This window comes from Ursus americanus, chromosome 28 (genome assembly GCF_024610735.1).
Source record: "Ursus americanus isolate L20-20 chromosome 28, mUrsAme1.1.p, whole genome shotgun sequence".
Lineage (NCBI taxonomy): Eukaryota > Metazoa > Chordata > Mammalia > Carnivora > Ursidae > Ursus > Ursus americanus.
This window is the reverse complement of record NC_142154.1, coordinates 28283797-28310183: the sequence shown is the minus strand read 5'-3', so window position 1 is coordinate 28310183 and position 26387 is coordinate 28283797. Positions and strand designations below refer to the sequence as shown.

At 57.3% G+C, this 26387-nt stretch overlaps 1 protein-coding gene across 2 annotated transcripts in view; it reads left to right on the top strand.

Annotated features, from left to right (window-relative positions):
- The window catches only part of LINGO1 (leucine rich repeat and Ig domain containing 1), a 190172-nt gene that overhangs the window by 10377 nt on the left and 153408 nt on the right, over positions 1-26387 (top strand). For both annotated transcript variants that reach the window (XM_087856766.1, XM_087856767.1), the window contains exon 2: positions 10536-10650. The gene's annotated coding sequence lies outside the window, so the exon portion shown is untranslated. The remainder of the gene's footprint in view (positions 1-10535; positions 10651-26387) is intronic.

Here is a 26387-nt window from a genome sequence, read left to right as displayed (position 1 = left end):
AGCCTCTGGTGGCTGCTCTGCATTTGGAGAGAGGAGGCCAAGGGTCAGGTGAGAGGTCCGGGTGAGGAAGGGGTGGTTCAGAGGAGAGGCCTGGTGGCGAGTCCAGCATTGTGCCTACAGTTGTATGTCCTTGGCTCTGGGCCTGTATCCTCAAACCTGCCTTAACTCCCCTTCAGGGGAGAGGTGCACATTTCTTATGGTCCCTGATCAGGCAAAGGCCCGGAGGGGGACAGAGCGAGGCCCCTCAGAGACAGGGCAGCGGGCCATGCTGGCAGTATCTGGAGATGGGGGGGGGGTGCTGTGCAGGCCTCCTGTGGCCTGGGGCAGTGAATGTTCTCTGGATTTTGAGCAGGGCCAGGTCCGAGGCTTGGAGGGTTGGCTCTCTGGTGGCTGGGGCCGGTTAGTGACCATGGGCCATGGGCAGTGGGGAAGGGGTGAGAGAGCAGAGGGCATCTGGAGGCTTCTCCTCTCCTTGTTCTGAGCCCCTATCAGTGTGGGCCGAGGGGGTGGTTCATCTTTGCCTGTCTCCGTTCTTTGCTCTCCCTTTCCCAGCCTCCCAGAGCGTGAAGTGAGAGTCGGGAGCCGGGGGTCCCTTGCCCCTCCCAGGCCCCTCCCTTGGAGGCTGTAAATATTTTATCTCCACCATCTCTGCTGTGGAAATTGCTGCTTTTAACACCTTTTTTCCCTTTTGCTTGATACAAACGAATGCTGGAAAAATTCTGTGCCGGGCGCTCACTCTGTCGCTTCTGCTTGTGCCCAGAGTCCCCTCCAAAAACTCTAATTGCTTTTAAGCTGCGATAGTTGGCAAAAGCAATTTTCTTTACATTATGGAGAAAGGGGGAAAATCCACCACGTTTTCTTCTTCCGTTTTTTTTTCTAACCTTTCGTTTTGAGTTCCTCCTCGTGGCTGCTAAGAAGATGCTGGGAGAGAAATGGAGTAGAGAGAGATGTGGGCGGGGAAGCAGAAGCACCCTTGGAGAGGGCCTTTTGCCTCTCTGGTCCTCAGTTTCCCCATTTAGAAGGTGGTCCTGTGTCCGTTCATTCATTCAGCAGACATTGGAGTATGTCCCCTGGAAGGAACTCGAGGGCCAGGACTAGCTCTGTCTCTGCTGCCACATCCCCAGCCCCCAGCACAGAGCCTGACACATAGTTGCTCAGTTAATATCTGTGGACGGAGCAGTAGCTCTCCTGTGAGCCAGGTGCTTTGTCAGGCACTGGGGTGCACCGGGCTGGGTCCAATGCAGCCCCTGGCCACGGGAGCTCACCGATTGGAGAGGAGCCGCCAGACAAGCCTGTTTTCTGCATTACTGAGTCCTCACGCAGGTGGCTACTGGGGACTCAGGAGTACAGCGCAGGGCAGGGGAGTCGGGAAAAGCTGCCCAGAGGAGATCCTGGGCTGCATCTTGAAGAGGGCGAAGGAGTGTGGCAGGTGAACTGAGGCCAAGGAGGGGGAATTCCAGACAGCAAAAGCCTGTGCAAAGATGAGGGGTGGGGTCAGGCCATGGAGGGGGTGAGGCTTCCGGCTGGGCCCGAGTCGCCTGGAAGAGCTTTCCATGGAGTGGGGGAGTTTGGACATGATCCCGAGGGTGAGGGGGAGCCCTGGAAGGGTTCAAAGCTGAGGACATGTGGGGATGATCCCTTTGGCTCCATAGTAGGGGTGGGGGAGGAGGGGATGCCAGCTGCGAGGCTGGTCCTGGTGAGCCAGTGGGGAAAGGGAGGAGGGCAGTGTGATTTTGAGACAGACAAGACAGGGGACCCCAATTCGTGGTGCTTCTCTCCTCTGCTTGTGCTGTGGTGAGAGGCACCCCAGGCCTTCCCTGGACCCTGGGGTGAGGGGCCCCCGGGATAGGAGTCCAGTTCATAGTCCTCTGCTGCCATAGCCAGTCAGGTTTGCCTGGCTCTTGGTTCCTCAAGGCCCTTTACAGTGTATGGAGCCTGCTGACCTCTGACCCCTCAGGTGACCTTCGAAACCATCCCCTGAGGCAGCAGAGCAGGTGGCCATTTCCCTGCCAGGGATTGGACAGCTTTGCCCCAGGGTTCCACAGGCAGGTGGAGAGGGGGTGGGGATTTGAACCCGGGTCTCAGGGCCCTGAGCTGGCTGCCCCCACCCCCTCTGCGGAGCTCTCCTCTGCCCCCAGCCCTCCTCTCCTCTCCTCCCCTCCGGAGCCCTTCCCTGTTTGCAGAGCGTGTGGGGCTTTTCAAAAGCATTAATGATAGAAAATAAATTGGAATCGGAGAGGAATCATCGCTGGGCATTCTCGGAGGGCCGCTTCTGCCCTCGCGTCTCTCAGCCATATTGAAGCCGGCAGCCAGACCAGAATATGAATGAGTCCAGGCCGGCATTGCTCTTAATCTGTCGGGGAGCCCTCCCTGGCCAGACGGCACTCACCGGCAGCAAAGCTGTTTGCAGTGAGGCCCCAGCGGCTGCGGGCCATCACCAACCAGGACTGATTTCCCTGGGATGGAGTCACAGTCCATGGCTACAGAGGAGGGGTGGGGGGGGCGGCTCTTGCCCAGTCCCCTCTCCCCCTCTCCCCGTGTCTCCCCCTCCCCCCAGGCCAGCCTGGGCTGGGTCAGGTATCCATGCCTGGGCTGGGGTAGGGGAGGTACCTATGGAACTGCCAGTGGCTCCTCAGGGTCTGGAGTCCCCATCTGGGTTTTCAAGGCCCCCTGTGAATTTGACCCACTTTGTCCTGTCTCCTCCAGGAAGCCTTCCTTGATCACTGCCTGGCTCACACTGGATTTTCCATTTTTGAGCCTCTTGTGGCCCCTGGAACAAGGGTACAAACCTAGTGCCTGAAGGGGACAGGCAGGTAACGAGTGGAGCAGGGTGGGTGTGACCCAGTCGGGAGGGTAGAGACTGGCAGAGTGAAGGCACAGTTCGGGAGCCCTGTGATGGGGCTTTCACACCCGGCTCTGGGGATCCTGTGCTCTGCGGCCTGAGCTGTCATCTGCCAACCAGCAGGGAGCTCCCAAGGGCAGGCCCTGGTCTCTCTACTGACGCAGATGTGGGCTGGGCACCTGGGAGGCTCTGGCGACCTGGGGAATAACTTGGGGCAAACTTCTCGCTTTGAGCTGGGGAAACTGAGGCCCAGATAGGGGTGGTTAGGAGGGGCTCCTGTTCCTCTCTAAGCAGACTGTATGTCCATGCTGGTATAACCCTCACAACGGGGGCAGGAGGTGGGGTTTTGTACCTTGTTTTAGAGAGGAAGAAACCGAGGCTCAGAGTGGCTGGATCCGGGGGACACTTTAGGCCTGTGTTTGAATCAGTTGGTTGGCGCCCCGGTGCCGGCTGCCTCTTTCTGGCAGGATTATGGGGTGCTGAGGTGTGCACTGAGTTGCCTGAGGGGGCCAAGATGCATTTATGCCCAGAGTGAGCCCAGCTAGGGGCAGGAAGCCCAGGATCCTGGCCCAGATCTGCCACCAACTCCCTGTGTGACCCAGGCAGAGCTCTCTCTGTGCCTCTGTTTCCCCAGGCCAGTCTGAGAGAGGCCCCTTGAGGGGTCAGAGTGAGTTGGGGGGCCCCGAGAGCTCGTGTGGCCTTGGCCTGGCTGCTAGCCCTGCTCAGTGTTTCCATGTGGCCCCTGGGCTCCTTTGGCCCCAGGCCAGGCTCACAGTGAAACCTCTCGCTTCTGTCCTTTTTGGGATCATCGTCACGTGGGAGATGGTGACAGGGGCACCCAAGAAGGGCTTGGGCTCTGCAGACCCAGTTAACAGTAGGGAGCAGTCAGGGAAGCCTGTCGCCTGCCCAAGGAGGGAAGAGGGTCTCAGGCCACCACCAGGTGGGAGGACGGTACACTCAGCTCTGTAGTCTAGAGCCTCACCCCTGTATGACCTTTGGCACTTCCTTTCACGGGCGCAGAGTGGACTCACAAGGATGCCTTGTGTAGCCCTGGGGTGTCAGGTAGGAGCAGCCAAGGCCCAAAGGGTCCAAGAATGAGACTCAAGGTTGCCATTCACCCACTGTGACCTCGCCTCCTCCAGCCTGTGCTCGCACCCCTAGGTGATGAAGAGCTCACTGCCTCCCCAGGCAGCCCTGCCCTCTACCTGAAGGAGGTTTGCGCCCCCTCCCCCTCCCCCTACCACGTGCATAAATTCACATCGAGTTTGGTGCAGTTTCAAGGTTCACAGACTCCTAAGTCCCCTCTCTCTGGGGTCCCCAGTTAGAAACCCCTGCTTTAATCATTCCCCATGTGACTGGGCTATTGTCACCCCCCACGCTTACTTAGGGCAGGACACTAGGCATCTCAGTCCCCAGGCCATGCTCGTTCTGCTCCAACCCCAACTCTGTGCCTGGCTGGGGTCGTCCTCTGTGATTACCTGCTTGTTCTTTCCACAGACACGAGTGCTTTATGCCTTGTCGGCACCAGGCCTGCGCTGGACTCTAGGTGCAGAGAAGAGCAGGATCCACCCCCTGCCCCTGGGAAGTCACGTCAGCACTCACAGCTTGGGGGGGTCAGGGCAGGACAGAGATGCTCCCACCCCAGCCTGTTGGGAGAGGCTTCTTGGAGGACACTGGGGACTGGTCAGGGCGGGAAGGCGTCCCTTGCAAAGGAAGCGACAAGCGCGAAGTTTTCGAGGCCTGTGTCCGTCAAGGTGGCAGATAGCCCAGTCTGCGGAGGGTAGGGGAGCTCTGGGAGGCACTGGGTTAGGCATGAGGCTGAGGGCCAGCTGGGCATGGGGCTCTGCTGTTTGCCACCTGCTCCTGGCCTGTCTGCAGGTCTGCTGGCTGCCCATGTGCCCTGACATACACACACACACACACACACGCACGCGCGCACACAGAATCCCACTGACTCTACATGCAGACATGACTACACGCGTGCCCTCCATAGTTCATCTCCACGGATCCCTCTCTCTGCACACCTGCACACACCAGGCCTCTCTGCCTGGTGGGCCCTTGGGCTCACCCATCCTTTCTCTTTTTTCTCTACAGAGAACCCTGTAAGAGTCCAGAGCTGAGCCTCAAAGATCCCTCCACTCGAGTTTTTGCCAAGACCCTTCCATGTTGCCCTTACCCCTGGGTTCCCCCTGAGCTTCAGCCTAGCGTTTCCCAAGACTGTGATATCCCAGGGTTTTCTGGACGCCTAGGGAAACCTCCCATGCTAGCCCTGGAGGACCAGAGCCCTGCTGAGGAGCCGGAGGCCCTGGCGTGAGCCCCAGACAGTCTGGATTTTCTGTGTGACCTTGGGTAACCTTCTGCCCTGTCAGCCTTGGTTTGGGGGAGTGGAGATATAGGCTCCAGCGTAGGTTCTCAAACTGGTTCCAGAGCCCTGGTGTCCAGGAAGGTGCCTGGGGGCTTTGGAGGCTGGGATGGAGCTGGGTAGGCCCCTTCCCTTCCCACCACAGCATGGCTGCTTAGATCTGCAATTTATATGAGGGTTCAGGCAGGACTTAAAGGAAAAACCCATTAACTCTTTATTGATTTTGTTTTTCTGATTACAAAAGAAAATCCAACAGCACGTTTGTGGATAAGAGCCCGTGGAAGCACCTTCATCCCCTGCCTAGGAGGGGTTCACTGTAACATCTGGGTATTGTCCTCCAGCCTTGTGGGCCATATACCAACAAATTGCTATTTATAAAAATGGGCTCATTCTGAAATAGCATTGTACAGCTTGATTTTTTTCATATTGTTATACATAGATATGGCTCTTTCTGTCAAATGGCTGCAGGGTATTCCAGAGTATAGATGTGCTCTATTTTATATGAACATTCCCTTATTGATAAGCATTGAGGTCATTTCCAATTTTTTTTTAATTCTTACCAGCAATACCGCCCTGAGCATCTTTGAATATTTACATGTGACTGTCTCTGCTATGGTTTCTGTAGGAGAAGCTCCTAGAAGTGGGATTACTAGTTTGTAGGGTATGTGGGTTTAAAGCGTTATTCAATATCGCCAAATTACCCTTCCAAAGGTTGAGGCAATTCTCCCTCCTTCCAATGGTCTATGAGTGCTCATTTCCCTACATCCTTGCCAGCACTGGTTGTTATCAATCATTTTAATTTTTCCCAATCTGATGGGCAAAAACTGGTATCATGTTGTTTTCATTTGCATTTCCCTGATTGCTGGTGATATAGAACAGCTTTTCGTACATTTATTGGCCAATTGAATTCTTCCTCTGTGGATTTCTAATTCACTGCCAATTTTCTCTTTTGTCTTTTTTCTTATTGATTTGTAGCAGCTCTTTGTATATTAGTGATGTTTTCTTTCAGCGTCTCACTTGCCTTTTAACTTGCTTATAGTGTTTTTTCCGTACAGATGTTTTACATGTTTATGTACTCAGATTTATCAAATTTTCACTTTATGGCTTCCGGATTTAATGTCTGGCATAGAAAGCCTTCCCCCGCTGCATAAGATTTCATTTCAAATAAGAATTTTATTGCTGAAAAATCTTTGCAAAGCTCCAGTTTGCAGGCTTCTCCTGGAGCTGCAGCACCAGCTCTGGGGAGGGAGGGACGGCCCGTCTGTCCTTTCTTTTCCGTCACTGCCTTTCCCTCTTCCTGTCTGGCTTACCAGTCATGGTCATTCTATCTCTTTGGGCCTCTGTCTCTCATGTGCTCAACCCCTCCTTTCTGTGTCTCTACTGTTTTTCTACCCCCAGCTGGTTTCCCGTTGGACAGGAGTAATTAGGGACGTGAGATGGCAGCTGTAGCAGTCCTCAGTGGGTTGCGAGGCCAGTGGGGAACATGCCCAGCCCCCCAGCCTAGCCCCAAGTCTTGTGGGCTGGTGAGGCAGGCCCTGGCCCAGTTCTCTTTTTCAGAGACACTCATTTGTTGCTGGGAGCCTTAGGGCAGTCTCTTAGCCAATCTAAGTCCCTCTTCCACTAGGAAGCCTTCCTAGATAGCTCCTTCTTCCACTTCCACGGTCCTACACCTGGCCTTTCTTTGTCCTCAGTGGTCCTTCCCCATCTTGCCTTCTCAGCACTGAGCAACCTGGGGCCACCTCTCGGGATCTTGGTTTTTACCTGGGTAAAGTAGGTCCCGGGAGTCCGTACCAGCTGCTGAGAGGCACGGCCCATGTAGGATACAGCTGAGCTCTGGAAGGTGTTCCTTCCTGTGCTCTCAGGACTAGCCCCCCACCAAAAAACCCAAACACCACAGGAGAGAACTTTCCTGTTGCCAACAGAGAGATTGGGACTTAGTTCCACAAGGGTGGTGACTGATGGCTAGAGCTCGCTTGTTCTCTGCCCAGTGCAGGGCCCCAGGCCAAGAGCAGGGCCAGGCTCGAGGGAGGTTGCCCAGGAAAGCAGGAACAAGGCAGGAAGCTGCTGAGCCTGGGGGAGGGGGAGGGCAGGCAGGCATGGCATTCTGGGAGCTCCGTCTGTTGTAGCAAAGCACTATCCTCATGAGTCCTTATTCCTAGGGCCTGGGGGTGCTCATGGGGAACACCTCTGGGTGTTGAGGGCCCCAGGTGGGCTGAGTGTTGCCTCACCCTGGAGGCCTCTGTATGGGGCCGTCAGGAGGGTCTGCGCTGAGGGAGCAGCTGGGAGACAAGTCAGGGAGACCCGGAGTCTATTTGAAGCATGCTCAGAAGTGTGGCACTGAAGTCTCTGAGGGGACCTTCCCTGGGCTTCTGCGGCTCTCTGGACTTCTGTGCCAGCACCTTCCTTCTGCCCACCATGATGCCCTGTCTCCTCTCTGAGCTCCTGGCAGGTAGGAGCGGTGTCCTTTACGTCTCTTTATCCCAATCACCAGGCACAAAGTAGGCGCTTACTAAGACTAGAATGAATGAATGAGTGAATGAGTGAACAAATGAACGAATGGATGGATGGATGGAAAGCTGGGGGTGTTGGATAGAGGATTCGGGTCTGGGGAAGCAGAGACATGGGTTCTGGGCTTGACTTTTCAGCTGACTTGCTGGGTGACCCTGAGCCTCAGTCTCCCCATCTATTCAGTGGGTGTGGGTCTCGCAAGCTCTGTGGTCCTATGTTGACCAGATAGGCACATGCCTGTGTCTCTCTGTCTCTCTACCCCTCCCGCCCCCGGCCAGTACTGGCCTCTTTGATGGCGATGTTTGCTCAGCACCTGCTGGGTGCAGCCCCACAGACCGGAGCCCACTTCAGCGGCACCCCAGAGTGCAGTTTCAGGGGAAGGCTCACGTCCCCGGGGCACGTGGCAATTCTGTTGAACGCACAGGCCTCTGGTTCCTGCGGCTCCCCTGAATGGGCAAGGAGCCAGGAGGGCAGGGGGAAGCCCCCCCACCACGGTGGTCTCTGACCCCTCTTGGCTGTGAGGCAGCAGCCGGGATTTCATGTCCTTCGTGGAACTCAGCGCACAAGCAGGCCCCGGGTGCTAGAGAGCTCCTGGCTCCCACTGCATCTCCCTGCCCCAAATCATTGTCATGCTCTGCCTATGGTCCCATTTCCATAGCAACTCCTTGTGATGCCACTGAGGAGAGTGGGAGCTTCAGGAAGGTTTGGGGAGAAGGGAGCGGGAGGCCCATTCATTATCTTGGAACACGGCAGGTGGGGGCTTGGGGTGGCGCTGTGGGAATGGCTTGCCCTGCCAAGCTCAGGTGGAACTGGGCTCAGGGCTGCCAGCCAGGTGGTCTGGAGACCTGCCAGGAACAGTGCTGCCCAGGTTGGCCTGGGCCTGGCTGGCTTGTGCCAGTCTACCTGGAGCCAGCTTGGGCGGCCACCAGGGGCACCCCTGCCTGTCTAGGCCTGGCTTGGAGGACCCAGGCCTGAGGGACTGCCCATCCCTCCCAGGCTGCACCACTCTGTCATGTCTTGTCGTTTAGAACAGCAGCCTTCGGAAGGCACCGCTGGGGCTTGATGGCAGCAGGGGGCAGAGTTTGGGACTGGCTAACTGTGGGGCCAGGCAGGATCTACCCTGTCCATAGCTCTGTTGTCAGGTCAGGAAAGCCACAGAGGGCCCAGAAACCTGCTCAGTGCCCATTTCTCTGCCTCATTCTTCAAGAGGTTTGCAGCCCATGAAACAAGAAGATTGTTGCCTCCCAAGGGTCCCTCCATCTTAACCTACCATGTGGGTGAGAAATTCCACCATTCACATCTTAGACTTGACAGAATATTGATCTTGGGAGGGACCCAGAGGCCTTTGCTGTCTTCTCCCCACATGATGGCCACCACCTCCACACCCCGTCCCCATCCACCCATGCTTCCCTCTGTTCGGCCCATCTGGAAGGCCTCATGAGTCCTTCTGGGGACCTAGGCCTCTGCTGATTGGTGCCATGTGGGGAACCAGGAGGGAAAGGAGAGGCCAGCCTGGCCGTCCAGGGAGAAAGGGAGCTGCTGACCCTTGTGAGAGCTGCTGGGAGACAGGCCAGGTGAGAGGCCAGCTCTCCTCTTCTCCCTCCCACCATCGAGGGCTTGAGCCACTGCTGGAGGCCACTTGTACTCGGTTTTTCCTAATGCTTGTCTTCATGTCGACTCACATTTGAAGGTGGGTTTCCCAGCGCGCCCTAAGCCATGCATCTGTGAAGTCACAGCTGTGGTGTGCTGCTAATATTATTGTTATTTTTAATACACGGAAGAATAAACACATACCTATGAAAATAAAAGCATTTGCCTGTGTGCCACCTAAACGCCCCTGTGCCCACACACACTTTGAGAAGCTCCAATCAGATGGGCACCTCTGGGCAACAGTCCAGAGAGGGATTTGGGGCTTCATCTGAGAGGTGAAGGAAACCAGGGCTCAGGAGGGAGCTCGGCCCAGGCCACACGGTGGCATGCAGGACAGCTGCCTCCTTGGCCTGCCTCCTTGGACTTCCAGCCCGAGGCCTGCGTCTGGGGGCCTTGCCAAGGAGACGGAGCCCCCTAGTACCTTCCCCCACTCATGGAAGTTGCCCTTGGAAAATATTTAGTGAAGGAGTAAACCAGAAGAGGCGGGGAAGGAAAGGATGGATTGGTGGATTCTTGGGAACCAGCAGGATGAGGCTCAGGCCCCAGGAGAGGCCCGCTGGTGCTCTGCCTGCACCCCTTTCTAGGGCTAGCCCCTAGGCCTGCCTCCTGGGCTAGGTGCTGGCTGGATACCCCTGAGCGCCAGGCCGGGTGCCCCTCCTCTCTGTTTATCTTCCCAGTGGACCAAGCAGGAGCACCAGAATCCCCATTTTATGGACAGGGGAAGTGAGGCTCAGAGATTTGATTGTCCCAAGGTGGGTGAGGAAGCATATTCAGAGCCCCACCCCCAACTTGGGGCCAGAAACCCCACCAGTCCCAGGGCCCCACCTGCCCCAGCTGGTGGCATATGAGCATGTGTGTGTGTGTGTGAGAGAGAACGTGTGTAAATGCCAGTGTGCGAGTGATGTGTCAGTGTGTCAGTGAGTAAATGTAGTAAGTGTATGACTGTATTCGTGTGAGAGCATATGTGTGTATAAGCGAGCGGGAGTGTGCCAGTGAGTGAGAGCACATGCGCGTGTGTGTCAGCAAGAGGGAGAGAGAGAGAGTGTGTGTGTGTGATGTATGTTCATCACCCAGCCACGTGCGGTCAGACCCATTTGTGTGCATGGTGCACTCCCAGTCTTGCCCCGTGCGGCCTGGCTCTGGCTGACAGCTCATCTCCTCTTTCTCCCACAGCCTCCTGTGCCCACAGGCCGTGAGGCTCCGGTGCCTACAGGCAAAGAGGGCGACTGAGTCAAACCCAGGCTGACCCCAGCCCACTTGCATTTCCCAAACGCCTGCCTGACTTGAGGTAAGAGGCCACCGTGGGCCACAGGGCAGAGTGGGGGTGGCAGGGGCCACGAAGGCAGGTGTGGGGTCCCCAAGGGAGAGGCGGTAGGGAGGCCATGGAAGAGCAGTCTTTCTGGGGGTGGTCTCCCGCTCCATGTGAAGCCAAGTCCAGGCGGTTTGATATGGCAGTGCCACCATCTTCTGGCCTTTGCGATATCAGGGCTCTGACAGACCCCAAGCCTGGGATGTCCTCAGTGACATGGTTTCATGGATGCGCCGGCTAACGGGTTCCCATGTGGTGTGGCAGGTCACGGATGGTGAGCCGAAGGGATCTGTCCTTGCTTCGGTCACATTGTTGGCCATATGTGCGCATGACTTCAGGAGGGAGTGGGAACGTGTGGATTGAGACAGTCAGGGCCCAAGAAACTGTCAAGAGACACTGGCACAGACCCCAGCCTGTGGCGTTTACCCGAGCTCCCAGCCAGGGTCAGCACACAGATCTGGACGCCTTCAGGGCAGGATGACGCTCAATCCAGGTGTGTGTATGTGACAAGTACTGGCAGACAGGTGACCTTGGCTCTGTGTGAGCAGAGTGGGTGGCTTGGAACGTATCATGAGGAGCAGGACATTCAGAATGTGGGAGGTGACAGGCCCTCCCACTGCGTCCCTTGTGAGCCAAGTCCTGAAGAAATGGTAGATGGGGAAGGAAGGGAACCTGGGGTACTGCCTGACTTGACTCCTGGCTTGCTTTTGACCTTGGACAAGTGACTTCTACCCTTGGGCCTTGGGATCTGGGCCAACCTGCTGTTCATGACAGGCTTCTGGGACCCATGCGAAGGCTGCAGAGGACTTTGCTAACTAGAGGGAACGCTAGGGGAAGGCTGGGGGCTGCAGGCTGGACTGGAATGGTATCCCCATTTTCAGAGGAAGAAGACCCAGAGGCTCAGCAGGGCAGTGGGCCTCGAACCCCTTCTCCTGAAGGATTAGGTGACAGTGATGGTGTGGCCTAGGCTCAGCCAACACTGGCCTCCCACCCAGGAAGCTGGTGGGGTATGGCAGGGAGCCGACGGCTGGATTTCCTTCTGGACTCTAGGCCTCGCTTTGAAGTCCAGTTATCTCTATCGAAATATTCCTGCTAATCAGTCAGTTCTGGGTGGATTGAGCAGCTAATTAGCCCCTCTGGTTTAACCTGTAATTGCTGCTGGGAGACAGGGAGAGGGGATGTGGTCAGGGTTATTTGCAAGGCCGCCAAGGGTGATGGGAGGGCTGTGGGCAGGGGCCTCAGGGAGGCAGGGAGGCCTGGCCCTGCCCCCAGCCTCACCAGGGGCCACAACATCCTCCCCACTGCCCCGGGGACAGCATCAGGCAGCAGGAGGCTCAGCAGGCAGAGACAGACTGGGGAGCTAACGTGGGGCACGGGCTGCTCCCAAAGTGGGGCTGGGGGGCTTGGAGGAGGGGATGCCTGGGCTGAGCCGGGAAGGCTAATGGATTTTTTAAAAATGTTCTATTTTCCTGATTATTAAAACACACACACACACACACACACACACACAATAGCACGCATTCTCTGTAGAAAACATGAACATTTGGGTGTTTTGCGTGTCAGTCTTTTACCAAATATTTATGACATAATTGGGATCAGACTACTTACTGTGTTCTAACCTGCCTTTTGTTCTTAATACTATACCAAGATCATTTTCCCATCATGAAACACCCTTCTGTAACGTGATTTTTAATGGCAGCATAACGTTCCAGCCTGTGCGTGCTGTAGCATGTGTAACAATTCTCTGTTACGTATTTTGATTGTTTCCAACAGTGTGTCGTTGTAAATAGTGGCTGCTTGAGCAGGAAGACGTATGTAGGGTTATGATGGTTTAGGGGAGGGAGAGGGCCCAGGCTAAGCAAAGGTGTGGAAGCAGGGGACTTCGGAGGGTTTGAGGAGTGCTGTGCCTAGAAGGGCACAGGGCTGGTCCTGGGGAGCCTCTCAGGGGTGCCTGGGGGACTGAGGCCTGACCCAGAAGAGCTCTGAACAGCTGGAGGAAGCCAGGGTTTGCCTCGCTGCCTCCTGCCTCCCCTGCCCGCTCCCCTGCCCACTCCTTGGTGCTCCCGTGGTTGGAGGGGAGGGGTCAGGATGGCAGGGTGGGGGAAGGACTGGCAAGACTGAGAGTCCCAGATGCTGCCGCCCTGGACTTCTCTCTCACCGGTGGGCTCAGGGGCGTTTAAATCAAGCCCCTCTGGTGCCTGGGTGGCTCAGTCGTTAAGCGTCTGCCTTCGGCTCAGGGCGTGATCCTGGCATTCTGGGATCGAGCCCCACATCAGGCTCCTCCGCTGGGAGCCTGTTTCTTCCTCTCCCACTCCCCCTGCTTGTGTTCCCTCTCTCACTGGCTGTCTCTTTCTCTGTCAAATAAATAAATAAAATCTTTTAAAAAAAATAGCATAAAAAAATAAATAAATCAAGCCCCTCTGTCTGTGGCGAGCCCCGCTCTGGTCTCCGCCTTGCAGGAAGGATGCACACAGAGGCTCTGAATCAGAGAGGCCTTCCTTCATCTCCTCGATGAGAAGTGGAAGGTGGCCCCTGATCCTGGAGAGCCAGGGAGGGAGGCTGGGCATGGGGTGTCACTTTTAGGAGGCTTCTCTGAGCTCCGGGCCCATCCCCAGTACTGCAGAGTAGACAGAAAAAAAAAAAAACAGATTAAGTAAATTCATCATATAAGGTTAGGGAGTGGTAAGTGCCATGGAGAAAAATAAGACGGAAAAAGAGAGCAGAGGAGCAGGGGAAGCCTGCAGTATGGTCAGGAAAAGGCATCTCGGGTGAGGTGCCCTTTGAGCAGACCCAAGGGGAGGGGACAGGCCCTGAGCTGGGAGCAGCGGGTGGGGAAGGGGGACTGAGAAATAGGGCCGAGCAGGGCCTCGAGTTAGTATGGATGGAGTGACTTGTGGCTCAGACGCTACCGCTCACTGCCTCATGGGGAATAGGCTGTGGCGGGGGGGCAAGAGTAGAGGCTGGTCGGTGGTTCGGAGGCCCCAGCATCCGTCCAGAGAGAGATGGCTGGCCAGGCCTCGGTGGGGACGCGTGACTTGTTGTGGCAGGCTGAGGATGGGCTGCAGGTGAGGGGAGAGTGGAGCCCGAGAACAGGGTGGGTGGTGCAGCCTTTGACTGAGTTTAGCAACGGGGGGCGGAGGATGGGTTGGAAGGGCTAAGCAGCCGGGCCTGAGGCAGGGCACCGAAGAGTCCTGCTTGGAGGCGGCGCACTTGAGATACCGGCATCCACGCTCGTTTGGACTGGGTCAGGCTGTTTACTTAAGCTTTCTGGGCCTTTAGTCTTTTCATCGGCAAATTGGAAGTAATCACAGCACTCACCTTGTATGGACTAGGTAGGTCGGTGCACACAGAGCTTAGAGCAGGGTCTGGCATGTAATAGATACACAGTAACCGTCGTTCTAAGCCATCAGCTGCAGGACAGCGTGATCGAGGGTGGTAGAGGGGGTTATGAGGGGTAATGCAGAGAGTGTTGGGCTCTGGGAGCTCAGCAGACGGGGTCCCTGCCCTGTGTGGGTGCCCTGCTATCCTGCTAACCCTGTGCTCTGAGTGTGGGGTGCCGAGAGGGACGTGGGGTGGGTGGATCCTAAGGGAGCTGTTTGAGGTCTTCTGACAGTCATGGCTGGGGGGCCTGGGGGGTCTGTGCGGATGGGCGGGGCAGCCTCTGCCACTCCTGTCTCTGCCTCTGGGGTGCTCTGTGGTCATGGAAGGGGTGCTGAGGTGCTTGGCTTTTGTTAGCCTTTGTGTTTAGTGCACAGGTTTCAGGAAGAGAAGATGGTGGGGAAGCCAAATTAAAATTCCTCTCTGAGAAGTGAGCACCTTCCCAATTAAAGGACTCTTACTTGTGAGATGCCTTGGAGGCCTTTTCGATCAAGAGGCTCTTCTGAGTAAGAACAGGGCTTGAGCTGGGTTTGGAGAGCGGGGTGGAGCCTGAGCTGTAGCTGGGAAGGGGGGTGCCGATGACGCCCCTGCCTCGGGAGCAGAGGCTCTGTGGGGTGGGGTGGGGTGAAGCCATAGCTCCTTTCTGCTCAGCAGTGGGGGTGGGGTTTGGTGTGGGGAGGGCGGAGGCGGGGAGCTGTCTCCACTCGAACCCCCCCGACCCTGAAGCCCCCTCCAGCCCCAGGGCGAGCTGTCTGCACCAGTGCCCTCTACCAGGACCCCTCTGTCTTCCTCCGTGGACCCTATGCTCTTGCCCTCAAGCCCGATGGAGCGGGGAGGAGGCTGGGATGGGCGTCCGACAGTCTGGAACGGTGGATGCAGCCTGGACCTTGTGCTCAGGGGCAGCCAGATGGGGGGCAGGGTCCTCTTGGCTTCTGAGACCGCAGGTTCCCTGCTGCCTATGCCACGCCTGCTACCCCAACCCAGGCTCTCCTGGTGACATCCTGGGTGTGGCTCTGTTGTTGTTTGGTGGGTGTGTCCACCTGCCTTTCGGCCTGGCACCCCTACCCAACACTCCCCAGCTGGCTTCCTGGGAGGCCAGATCTGCCCTGCTTGGGGCTGAGTATCTGCTACGTGTCCCAGGAGGGGAGTGTCCTCAGATCCTGCTGGAGTCAGGCAGCCTTGCTTCCCTGAGCCCCTCGGATGTTAGAGGCAGCTGCTGCCTGAACCCTACTTACAGATGAGGAAGCAGAGGCTCAGTCAAGTGAGGTGACCCCTCGACATGCTAAAAGGGGCTTGTCTTCCATGACCCCCGAGGCCTTCTAGGTCGCTGAACAGAAAGGAGCTGGAGAGGACATTGGCCAAAGCCCTCCCCTTAGTAGGCAGGCCAGGCCTTCACTCTGAGCCCCAGAGGGTCTACCCCCAGCAGTTGCCAAGGTCATTTGAGGAGACCTGCCATGGATGGCTCTGCTGTCCAGGCGGTGTGGAGGGTGGCGGGAGCATTTTCAGCCCACACCTGCCACCCCCCTCCCCCAGCATGTCCTACTTTCTGGGAGCTACTGTGTACATACCCAGCACCGTGAGGGCCGGGCCCCTCTGAAAGGTCAGCCGACCATGCAGACGTTCCCAGGCTCCCAGGAGCCCTGGGGCTGGGCCAGTAATTGGGAGAGCATGACCTACTGGTTGAGGACGGGGCGGGGGGGGGGGGCGTCCAGCAGCCGGGGAGAGGGTGGGCCATCAGGGAGACCTCATGGGGGTTGTCCTGGCCAAGCACACTGACCAGGCTGCCTTTGTGTTCTTGAGCAAGTGACACGCCTCTCTGGACCTCCGTTTCCTCCTGAGTGGCACCGAGAACAGTAGAGCTGAGGTGGTGAGGGTCACTGAGGATAGTGTGTGTGAAGTGGAGGGCTGGCAGGCCACATATGTGGAATGGGATTTGTGGACTGTGTGTTAACAGCATTTGGTGGGGCTGGTTCACATCCCAGCCCTGCCGCATGGGCAGGGGCTTCACTTCTCTTAACCTCTGCGTAGTGGGCAGAACTTTCACACAGCGGTGTGTACTCCATCCATGGGAACCCTCTGTGTGCTCCCCTCTGAATCATTTAATGAGCCCATTCTTCCTGAGGACATAGCGCGCTTTGCCTGGACTCGGTGGCCACAAAGTGAGTAGGTGACATGGTCCCTCCTCTTAAGTATCAATGTGAAGTTAGAGTGCCTGAGAAGATAGGCTGTGAGCCCCAGGAAAAGGAGATAGGAGCTGGAGAAGTCAGGGAGGGCTTCCTGGAAGAGGCCAGACCTTATGTTCAGGAGGATTTGGGAAGCAGGTGGGGTAGGCAGGAGTATCGAGAGGCACACCTGGTTGGGGATAGTGTGAGCAAAGAGCAAGCAGGAGAAGCAAGTACAGGATAGGTTGTGAGCTTCTGAGAGCAGGCAGTGGGAGGGTGGGGATGGGAGGGCGTATATATCAAAGCCCAGGAGAGGGCCAAGTCCTGGTGCCCTGGTGGGGATAGGGGAGTTGGGAGTGGGACAGCTATCTCCTGACATAGGGGGACAGCAAACATGCAGCCTAGATCCCAGCACAGAGCTTGGCATGGGACCTGTGTGTGTGTGTGGGGGGGGGATGCAGTGTAGGGTCCATGCACATACAGGACTCCCTGGGCCGCAGGGCCTCAGGTGGGAGGTATGAAGGCCTGAGGTGAGGCCTGGGAGGGGGCTGGTGGCAGCTGCCCAGACCGCCAGGATGGGCCTGTGGGGGGAGGGGGTCAGCCTGAGGGCAGTGTCTAGCCTGGGTTAAGGAACAAGGCAGTTTGGCTTCTCAAGGCCAAGAGACTAAGAGCTGGAGAAGTGGGAGGGGTCTCTGGCAGGATGGGGGGGCTGGGAGACTCCCCCTTATTGAGCACCCACTAGGTGCCAGGCTGAGTCAGACTTGCTCTGAACGTGGACTTACGCAATAGCCCGGGGGGGGGGGGGCTGGCACTTAGCCTCATCCTAGGGCCCTGGAAAGTAGGCTCAGACAGGCTAGTGACTCACCCGCCCCAGTTCACATTTCAATCTGAACTCCAAACTTCTTGCCTTTTCAGTGGCCCCACTCTGTGGTTTTTAGAGTTAATGACAGACTATCCTGGGTGAGCTCAGTTAAAGGGACACCCTGGTTTTGTCTCTCTCGGGAAGGCTCAGAGTTGAGGGTGTGTCCCAACGTCACACAGCACTGGGGTCTGCATTCCCCGGCTCCCAAGAGAGGAGATGCGTGTTCTCCTCTCCTCCATGGAGCCCGGTGGCCCCTGCCAGGCCGACCAGGTCTGTGGACAGAGGGAGCCGTCCAGCCTCAAGCATACTCTGGTCTCTTCGTCACTGAGGGAGGCTTTAAAATCTCAGCCCCAAATTAAAACCTATGAGTGCTTCAAACAATGAAAAATTTCCCTAATAAAAGAGGAGGCACACTCAGGCATGTCCTAAATGAATGGAGTGACTTCCGGGATTAATCCAGGATGTATGGGAGGGCGCCCAGCCGGGAAAAGCGTGCGATGGAGATTGTAACAAACTGTTTGCTCGCAAGAGAAATAATTCTTAATGTGCACCAGCTGTAAGCGGAAGGCACCTTGGCCGCTGGCAGCCACGATCCCTCACTAGCTGGCCTTGAGCAGGGTCTCTGCGAGGGCGGCCTTGCCTCTAGGCCTCTGGACCTTCAGTGATGACCTTCCACCCGCATAAGCCAGTTGAGTGGGAGTGAGTGGGCCCCAAACGTGTCCTCAGAGCACCTACCCCAGGGCCTTTGGAGTCCTGCCCCCCCCCCCCCCCCCCCCCCCGCTCTGCGCCCCTGGCCAGGTGGGAGGGGCGGTGCTTGCTAAACAGTCTTCCTCCTCCCGCTCTGTGTGGTTCGGCTCCTCCTGTCAGGCCTCCCGGAGCTACCAGAGCTCAGGCTTGTCCGTTCCTCCACCTCGGATCACTCTGGGAGTCTCCACACAGACTTGTCTCAGTTTACCTGTCAGAGCTTGGGCAAGTGCTTCCTCCCCAGCTCCCTTGCCTCAGGCAAGGAGGCAGTGGGGGCAGCACCTTCTCCCCAGCCAGCTCTCCCGCCTCCTCACTTTGTGCTGAACCTGGGGAAGGGAGGCTAAGCCAGTTCACACTCTGGAACACCACCTCTAAGGTGCCAGCGATGGAGAAAGGCCTCCTGGGTTCCATTTCGCACTCCCAGCCGGGGTGACCCGCACGCAGAAGAGAGTGTGGGCGGGGCGGGGGGGGGGGGTGCTGAGTCAGGCCAGTCTGCCCTGGGGCCCTGGCACCCAGGCCCCTCCGGCAGTCTTTCCCAGCTCCCTCACCTGCGAGAGAGGGGGCTCGTCTTGTCCTCACCCTCATCTCTCATTTCTGAGAGCGCGATCTCATTCCCCCACTCAACGGTCCGAGGGAACGGGTCCTGTATTAGCCCGTCAGACAGCTGAGGGGACAGGCTCAGAGAGGTCGGGTGAGTCGCGCGTGGTTGTTCCGGGACGTGCACCTGCTCTCGCAGTCCCTGCAACTGCTTCGTAAAGTTGCTTCAGGAAGGGGCCCGGATCACGGGTGCCGCCCTGCAGAGCTTGTCTCCACCTGCTCCTCTCCTCAGCTGAAGGGGCGGGGGCCGAGACACTGGGCACGGGGCGCCCTGGCCCCCTTCTCGCCGGCCCCTCTGGCTTAGAGCCGACTGTCCATCCATTCACTCCGACCCTCCCTCCCTCCCTCATTCCCTTCCCACGCGTTTATGAAGCCCTCCTAAATGCTGGGTGCTGCCCTAGCCTGGGGCAGCAGCCCCTAGAGGGGTACACACGCCGCTTCTGCGCCCAGGTGGTTTCCGTTCCTGTGGGGGTGACGGTGAGCCAGGCCACAAATAACGTGTGTAACGTCAGCCCTCGATGAAATTGGGCAGGGAGCGGCTGGTGTAGGCTGCCTGGCTTTGGAGCAGGAGGCATGCAGGCAGGCCTCTGTGAAGGGGCGACACTGGAGCCCAGACCTCAAGTCTGAAAAGAAACGGCGTTTTGGGCGGGCTCAGCAGTTTGGCAAGGGCCGGGTGGTGTGTTTAAAAGCCAGGAGAAAGACAGCATGGCTGGCGGTTGGGGAATGGGGGGGGGGCATGGGGGTGGGAAACGGTGAGGGGGGCTCAGAGGCCTACGGAGGAGCAGGTTGTTTTCAGAGTGCAGTGGGGAGCTCTGGAGAGCGCTAAGCAGGAGAGTGACAGGATCTGATTTGTGCTTTCAAATCTGGCCACCGTGGGGAGAGAATGGATTAGAGTCGGTGGCAGGGAAAGCGGGGAGCCTGGTGGGGAGGCTGGTGCGGGGTCTGGAGGAGAGCCGTGGGGTCATGGCCCCGGGTGGTGGCTGCTGGACGGTGAGAAATGGATGGGAGGGGGAGATGTGGGGTGGAGAATGCTGAGAGTCGGGGTCGGGGGCAGTCCGTTTGGCCGGAGCGACAGGCTTGGTGGTCCCGCCGTTTTCTGAGATGGGAATCTGGGCCAGGCGGAAGCACAATGACTGTCCGTATTTGGACGTGCTCCGTGCGAGGCTCCAAGGAGCCCCCCAGTGGAGCATCACTCCCTCAGCCCGTATTGGAACCTTCTACATGTCCGCAGATGCTCTCAAAACGGCTTCTCACATCTCATCACGCTTCTTCCAAGGTCAAAGGCTTTGCTCTAATACTTCATGTCATCTCATTGCCACGTCCATTTTTCGGACGAGGAAATCGAGAGGCTCACCTCAGTCCCATGCAAGGCCATGCTGTAGACATGATGCTTGACAGGAGGGTGGCAGGAAACCTCGGGGAGCCCAGCACCATCTCCTGCCGATGCCTGGCGTGTGTCCGTGCACGCACGTGCGCACCCACGAGCATGCGCGTGTGTCGGGCCCATTAACAAACAGAGAAATAAATTAACAAGTATTCAACCCACCAAATGTTCCTTCTGTTCTGTATAATAGAGCATGGGAACGTAATTTTCCCCTGGAGCAAACTGCTACAGCTGAACCTGCTCCTCATTTTCCTCCAAAAACTGCTTAAAATTCGGGAATGCTTGTTGATTTCGGGTCCTTTCCTTTTCTGCCTCCTGTCCCCCACCCCCAGGCTGCTTCCCTCCGTCTTCCCCACGCAAGGCCTCGGAGGAGCCAGACTGCCACTGAGCAAGAGGCCCCACCCTGCCGACAGGAGCAGCCTGGGGGGCAGCAGCTCAGGCTGAGGGCACAGAGGGTGAGGAACTTCGGGTGTGCTGACCGCGAATGAAATGCCCAGGGCTGGCGGAAGGACCGGCGGCTTCTTCCCGAGCCCTGCCACAGGCATGCTGTGCAACTTTGGGTGCGCCACTGCTCTTTCTGGGCTTTAGTTTCCCCTTGGAAAGTGGGTCTGAACACGCCTGCCATCCCCAGTGAGCATGCCTAAGGTGTCGAGTGCTGTGTAAATGTGAGCCACCTCCTTCTGAGGATGCCACCCACCCTCTTCCCAGGCCCTTCTGTGGAGCCGTTGGATACAGGCACTCTTGCCCTGCTTCTGAAATCCTCCAGGACACTGCTCATTTTCTTAAAGCAAATTAATTTTAATCCACTTTAATTAAACATGTCTTATAAAATGTATATTTATTTATAGACCTTCTCTCTCTATATATATCCTAATCATTTCTGTCATTCAGAGCCCAGCCCGGGTCTCCACTTGCGGGCACCCCCTTATGGGTGAGAGCCTGGGGTGGGGGGAGGCCCCTGCATGCTGACTCCTGGCTGGCTTAGGCCAGGCTGTTACCTTTCATGGTGGCAGAAAGGGCCTACCCTGTCTCTAAGAGTCTGGCTACGTGGGAGATGCCAAGTTCCGTCAGTCCCACACCTGTCCCTGTGCTCCTCAGCAGAGGAATTAAGCTCCAGAGAAACTGCCCAGGCTTTTCAGGTCTGGTGAAGGATAAGCCTAGCCTGGGGTCCGGTGTGCGGCCACAGTTCCAGCTGGCCAGAATCTGGTCTGTCTCGGAGCCATAGGACAGCCCCAAATTGTGTCTCCTCCAGGAAGTTCCCCTTGACTTCACCACTGTCTTAGCCTGCTTGGCTGCTATGTCAAAATGCCATAGCTTGGGTGGCTTAAACACCAGACGTTAATTTTCTCGAAGCTCTGGAGGCTGGAGGTCAGAGATGAGGGTGCCAGCATGGTCAGGTTCTGGTGAGCCCTCTTTCTGGCTTGCAGATGGCTGCCTTCTTGTGTGCTCACATGACAGAGAAAGACAGGGATAAAGAGAGATTTCTGCTATCTCGTGTTTGTAAGGATGCTAATCCCATCACATTAAGACTTGACTCTTATGACCTCATTTAACTTTATTTCCTTACTCCAAATATAGTCCTGTTGGGGGGTTAGCCATTCAGCATATAAATTTGGGGGGACACCATTCAGTCCACAGGGGGCCTTCCCTGCTCTCCTGGCCCCTGGCTACAGTGAACTTCCACAATCTGGCATTTGTTACAAATGGTAGGCTTGGATCTCCCCCAAGGTCTCCTCCCAGCAGTCCTGGGCATCCTGGGGGCTCCATAATGACACAGTGGCTTGAGCTGCTTTCTGGCTGGCACTGCAGTTTGGGGGAATTCCCAACTCCTTCCCCTGGCACATGGTGGGTGGGTACTGAACCCCAGCCTCTCGCCACGTCTAGGCGGCCTGTTGGTCGTCTGAGGTAGGGGAGCTTCCAGACATCCTCACCTGCCACATCCTTGGCTTCAAGGGCCCACCACTGCTCATGGGGAAAAGTTCACCCCCTCTGGCCTGCTCTCCGAGGCCCTTTGACCCTGGCCCCTGCTGCACCCTTGTGGAGCCTCCTTTCCTGTCCTCTCCCTTGTCCCAAAACAGGTCTTATTGTTTTGTTCCCTGTTTTGTACCTGCTGTTCCTCTTGCCAGGTATAAACTCTCTCCTCATCCAGTCAGGAAACTCCTGCTTACCCCGCAGAGCCCTCCCAAGCACAGCCCTACTTGGAACTCCCATGACACTCTGGGCTTCCCTGCCGCTGTGCTTAACACCTGGATGGGCCTTGTCAGGGGCTATATCTGGTTCACCGCAGGGTCCCGGTACCTCCTTAGTGCCTGGCCCCGTCATTATCTGTGGAGTGAGTGAAGGGATGAATATTTATTGAGTACCTACTAGTCGTGGGAGACTGGACCCGGGAGGCTTGTCATGGTGGAGCTTCCATTCAACAGGATGCAAAAGCAATGTGTGCATGATGTTGGTGATAATGTCAAGTAGAAAAACATCAGGGAAGAGGGGAAAGGAAACGTGAGGGGTGCCCCACTGAAAAGGTGACTTTTAGGTAAAGACCTGAAGGAGGTAAGGGAGCCATGTGGGGAGAGCGTTCAAGGCCGAGGGAATAAGGACCCCCAGTGGGAGCCTGCCTGGCCTGTGTGCAGAGCAGGGAGGAGTCTGCAGTGGCAGGAGAAAGGGGAAGGGGAGAGAGGGATGGAGTTGATATCGGAAAGCAAACGGGGTCAGAGCTTGTAGAACCTTTGTGAGGACTCTGGTGTTAGCTCTGAATGACATGGGGGTCACTGCGGGGTTTTGGTGGAGCGACATCTGTGACTTGGGTTTTCAGGGTCCCTCTGGCTGCTGTGTCGAGGCCACTGTGGGAGGCAGGTACCCGAGGAACCCGTGGCAGTAATCGGGAGGGAGGGCTGGGGGCTTGCACCTTGGCGAGAAGTGCTCAGTTTCCGGATAGATTTTGAAGGTAAGCCCAACAGGACTTGCTGGTGGTGGGTCAGCTGTGGGGGTGAGAGAAGGAGGGGAGCTAAGTGCTGACCCCATGGTTTTGGGGCTGGGTAGCTCGGGACTCGACTACCTGAAGTGAGAAGCCAGCAGGAGGGACTTGGAGTAAAAGGAGGCGCTCAGCTGTGATCATGGCAGGGTGAGATACCTCTAAGTCGTCCAGGAGGGGGGTCGAGTAGGTAGTTGGTGGCTGTGGTAGGCTAAATTCTGCCTCCCAAATGTGTCCGTGTCCTAATCCCCCAAATCTGTGCCAGTTACCTTGTATGGAAAAAGTCTCTGCAGATGTGATGAAGGTAAGGATCTTGAGATGGGAAGATTATCCTGGATGGTCCATAGTGACTCGTATCCTTAGAAGGGGAGGTGGAAGGAGATTGCCTACAGAGAAGAGAAGGCCGTGTGACCAACGAGAAAGAGATTGGCGTGATGTGGCCACAGGCCAAGGAGTCCCGACAGTCACCAGAAACTGGAAGAAGAGAGGATCAGATTCTCCTGAAGCGCCTCTGGAGGGAACCAGCCTGCTGACACGGCGATTTGGGTGCATCGAAACCAGTTTCGGAGTGTGGCCTCCAGAAGTGCGTGGGGATACATACGTCCTTGTGTTTTAAGTCACTGGGCCTGTGGTGATCGTTACAGCAGCCTGAGGAAGCTGGTGTGGTTTTAAGTGGCCTGGGGAGAGCGGGCGCGGAGTGCCACCAGTGTCCCGGCCCAGGGAGAGAGGGGTGCGTGCCTGCCTACAGGCTGTGGGGGCAGAACCCCGCACAAGCGGCATCAAACTGCCGTGAGAGCAGCGAGGCCAGTAGTCACAATGCCTCTGCCTACGGCCTGCCTGCCCTGCACGCGGTGCTGACTGAATCCTGGGGGAGTGGGGGTGGGGGTGGGGGGTCGGAAAGGCTGCAGGGCACGCCTACAGTATGTCCAGCCCTGGGCTTCTCGCCTCTAATGATATCTCGTGGGGGGGGGGGGACATCTCTGCAGGGCGGGCCCTGAGGAAGGGGCTGAGTCTCCCCAGGGTGTTGGGCATGCCTCACCTGGCCAGGCTAGAAGGCTGCTCCGAGCAGAGCGCTTACGAGCTGGGCTGAGGCCAGCCTGCCCAGCTTTGAATCCTGGCTCCTCCACCTGCAGCTGGCTGGCCTTGGCTGTGCCTCAGTGTCCTGTCTGTAAATGGGGTGTATGAGTGGTGCTGGGCTCTGGGGCCGCTGTGAGGCTTTCATTAGTACATAGAAACATGTGAAAACGCTGAGAACATGTTAGGTTTTTAACCCGTAGGCCTTGGGGAAGCCAGGACTGTGGTGAGGAGCTTTACAGTCCGTGCTTTTGGGTGCGAATCCCTGCTCCCTCATAGACCAGCTGTGTGACATTAGAGGCTCTGTTTTTTCTTCTTCACATGGGCTGCCTGTAGGACTGTTGGGAGAAGGACTTGGTGGCTGATATGGAAAGGGCCTATAATGTTGGGGCCCCCAAGCTGGGGGCTCAACCAGGGTCCCATCAAGGCCCTGGGCACGTGACCCATCCCCAGCCTGCCTCTGCGGATTCTCTCTTAGGGCTCGTGGGTCATCAGGGGTGGGGTGCATGGTTGGGGGGGGCCAGGAACTCTCCAGTGGTGCACCCTCCCTGCACACTCTCACCACCCCAGACTGTCTTGCCATGGCTGCTAGCTCCCCTTGCCTGTTCTCTCCAGTGGTCCTGGGTGTGGCGGAGGGGTGGCCAGGGCAGCCAGAGGGAAGCCTTCATGCATCCATTAACTCGCTGTGGCTGCGTGTGTGTGGTTTGGCGATCTCAGCGGCAGCAATGCGTTCAACCCCGTTAGAATCTGCAGGGAAGACATGTGGTGATATTTACAGCCCAAATCTCTGTCCTCATAAAGGGAGGCGGTTGGGAGGGGTTGGGAGGGGGAGGGAGGGGTCGGACTTTCTGATAATGTCATAAACGGAGTCTGTCTCCCTGGAAACGGCGGTGGCGGGTGGCGGCCACAGGCTGACAGATGTGCACGCGGTAATATGGGCCCATGGTGGCAGTGGCGGGGACATTGGGAGGGATGGATGGGCTGTAACTCACCAGGCCTGGGGCTTGGGGATAGCCGGCTACAATGAGGGCATGGTGGGGATGCTGAGGGAGGGATGGGGGCTTGGAACTGGATATCTGGGGGGACAATGGGGTGCCTGCTGCTGGCCACGGTCTGGGGGAGACCCTCCAGTTACTGGCCTCAGGCCCGAGGCCAACCTCAGAAAGAAGTCAAGCTGTCAGGGGGACATTATCAGAGCTATAGGCATTCCCTAACTCTCTAGTGATGGGCACGTGGGACCCACCCGCAAAATGTTTTTCTAGGCCTAGAGAGGCAGACATTGGTTGGAGTGCTGGAGAGCCTTGATCCAGGCTGGGGGAGGCTGTATCACAAGGAGCAGCAAAGCCAGTATGAAGGAGTTGATGAGCAGGGAGGCTCAGCCATACCTGGAATGAGCCACTCTGTCCACGGCTGACTGTGGTCAGGCCGCACGGCCAGAGCATCTGGGGCCAGGGCTTTACCCAAGTTGTCTCATTTCAGAGAGCAGGAAGAGCTAGCCTTCAGCTACCCAGCCAGGCGGTGGTCCAGCTTCGAGTCCACCTGGGTCCACAGGGACACTTACAGGAAGGGGAAGGCAAGGACGGACTGGGACCTGCGAGCTGGAAATGGCAGGCTCGGGGGCAGCACTTGCTGTCTAGAAATCTCTGAGGGGCTAAAACCCTGCCCCCAAAATCTGGCCTGCAGTGGGGACCAGCTGCCCCAGAGTGGAGCGCAGTCCAGGGAGGGGGATTCCAGATAGTTACAAATGGACAGGCTGCTTCAGGTGGTGGTGATCTTGCTGTCATCAGAAGTATTCAAGCAGGAGCTTGATGGGCATGGCCAAGGAGACTGGAGAGTAAATTCCTGGGGAGGAAATGGAGAGAGGGGCAGATTTGGGCCCTGTCATTCGAGGCCTGAGGCCCTGCCATCCTGAATTCTAGGAGATAAGTGGCCCCATGACTTGAGCATGGGGCCTGTGGCTCCACTCCACTCACAACATGTATTGCACCTGAGCCCCAGGTCCAAGGAGGGGGATTCCAGTTAGAGTCACAGACGGACAGGGGGCTTATGACCTGTGTTCCAGTGCCAGCGTGGCCCCGACTTGCTGTGTGACTTCAGCTGGAGCCCTCGGCCACTCTGCAGCAGGAACAAGGAGCACTGGGGCTCTGGGCTGGGAGCTGCTGTGGGGGAACCTTAGGGCCTGACTCCGGGCGCTGACTCCGGACCCTCTTGGCCACTGTGTTGTGTAGACAGTTGGAGCCTGGTGAAGGGTGAGGCCGGAACTCCAGGAGTGCGGACCGGTGATCTCTGTGAGGAGGGTCAGGGCTCAGCCTGGGGTCAGCAAGCTTCTTTTCATCCGCTGCCGCCGAGGAGCGATCCGCTCCATGACCTGCTGGCCTGCCGCTCCCGTTACTGACACGACTGGCCTGCGCTGGGGGGGCGATGGGCCGTGTGTGGGGCGGGCACTCATGCTCTGCTCGGGGGCAGGCGCCCGGACTGTGTGTGAGTGTTGTGTGTGTGCGTGTGTGCGCACCGAGTGTTGGGGGCTGGAGCCGCGTGACCTCG